Below are 2,440 nucleotides of genomic sequence, written 5' to 3' on the forward strand. Positions count from 1 at the left end.
CTATACCCTCAGGGAGTTGCTAGGTGCACCCAGCAACATTGCTGGTGCACCCAACAATTATGTGAATGGGCAAAATTGCCTTTGTTTAAAAAACGTGAATACCTTCATACGGAAGAAGGTTCTTTCGTTGTTGTTATTTTCAATTGCGGAAGAACCTTCTTCCATGCCATTTCGTGGAAGAACTTTCTTCCGTGAGTTAATTTGTTTTTTTTTTGTCTTTAAATTTTTGGATTATTTTATATTTGCCTATGTTATTTTGAATTTTGTATTTTGTATTTTACTATTACAAAATTTAATGCATATTTAATTCGGGTTATTATTACAAAATAAAAAATATTTATTTAATATATATTAAATTTTGTAATAGTAAAAAAAAATTTTATGATAGTAAATATTTTTTATTTTTAAAAAATATACGAATTAAATATTTTTATTTAATTTGGGTTACTATTACAAAATTTAATGTATATTTAATTTGGATTACTATTACAAAATTTAATGCATTAAATATTTTTATTTAATTCAGGTTACTGTTACAAAATTTAATGCATATTTAATTCGGGTTACTATTATAAAATAAAAAATATTTATTTAATATATATTAAATTTTGTAATAGTAAAAAATTTGTGATAGTAAATATTTTTTTTTAAAAAAAAATATACAGATTAAATAATTTGTATGATTTATATCAAAATTAATTATCATAAAATTTATTATTTAAATGTACATGCGCATTAAATATGCATTAGAAATTATAGTGATATGTATAGTAACATTATTTATTTTATAACCTAATTGACTCATTACCCCAGTTAGTTAGAGCGTTGTGCTAATAATCTACATATTTTTTAATTTGTATATTTTTTTAAAATAAAAAAAATTTACTATCACAAATATTTTTTTACTATTACAAAATTTAATATATATTAAATAAATATTTTTTTATTTTGTAATAATAACCCGAATTAATTATGCACTAAATTTTGTAATAGTAACCCAAATTAAATAAAAAATATTTAATGCATATTTAATTCTGGTTACTATTACAAAAATATTTAATGCATTAAATTTTATAATAGTAACCCAAATTAAATAAAAAATATTTAATGCATTAATTCAGGTTAGTATTATAAAAATATTTAATGCATTAAATTTTGTAATAGTAATCCAAATTAAGTATACATTAAATTTTGTAATAGTAACCCAGAATAAATAAAAAATATTTAATAAATATTTTTTATTTTATAATAATAACCCGAATTAAATATGCATTAAATTTTATAATAATAAAATATAAAATAACATAGACAAATACAAAATAATTCAAAAATTTAAAAAACAAAAAAATAAATTAACTCACGGAAGAAGGTTCTTTCGCAATTGAAAATAACAACAGCGGAAAAACTTTCTTCCATGTGATCTCGCAGAAGAACTTCTTCCGCAGGAATCCACGAAAGAAGGTTATTCCGCCAACTGTGAAAGAACCTTCTTTCGCGGTTAATGTTATAACTGTGAAAAATCTTCTTCCGTGCCATTTCACGAAAAAACTTCTTCCGCAGGAAACCACGAAAGAAGGTGCAGAAACATTAAGGGGTATTTTGAGAATTATAAAAAATTACTGGGTGCACCAGCAATCTTGCTGGGTGCCCCTAGCAATTCCCTAACCCGTACCATATATAGGCATTAATTTCTTGAGACCATATAAATTGCATGCTTTTTAGCCTAATCTGTTTAATCTATGGGTAAAATGGGCTTTTTATACCTCAGTTTTAAAAAGAATAATAATTTCAATGGTTTAGTTTAGTAAAAAAAAAGAACTAGTTTAAGAAAAGAATGTATAAAATGATAACAAAAGAGTTTTTAATTTAATTTGTAGTGACTTTTAATTTGAGTTTTGTAGACAAATGTTTAAAATTTCAGTTTTTTTAAAATTTAATTTTCTATTTGTTTAGGGCTTCATGGAGCATGGTGTTCAGGTTGTAGGTTTTGTGGTTGGAGACTTAAATGGAAAGACTTGTCTGATATGCTCTCCGTGAAGATATTAAATATTCTTTTTATTTTATTATAATTGTTGTTTTAAATTATTTTGATTAGATTAACAAAAACCAATAATAGATGAAAGAGAATAATAATTTTTTAAAAAAATAATCATATCATCATAAATTCATTTTTTATTTTTATAACACATATCATTAATATTATAAGAAATATAGGTAAAAAAATAATTAATATTAAATTGAAAATTAAAATAATAATTATTTTGAAATATATATTTTTCATATACCATGATTATTATGGAAGAGAAGAAGTAATTTTTTTATCTAATGCTCTTTGGACATTCGGTACCCTAATAATACAAAAGTCAATCATAAGCTAGTCATTTAAAATTTTAAATCAGGACAGTTAAATTAATTTTGTAATGAATCACAGTACTCGCCA

The sequence above is a fragment of the Glycine max genome, chromosome 12 (genome assembly GCF_000004515.6).
Source record: "Glycine max cultivar Williams 82 chromosome 12, Glycine_max_v4.0, whole genome shotgun sequence".
NCBI classification, from domain to species: Eukaryota; Viridiplantae; Streptophyta; class Magnoliopsida; order Fabales; family Fabaceae; genus Glycine; species Glycine max.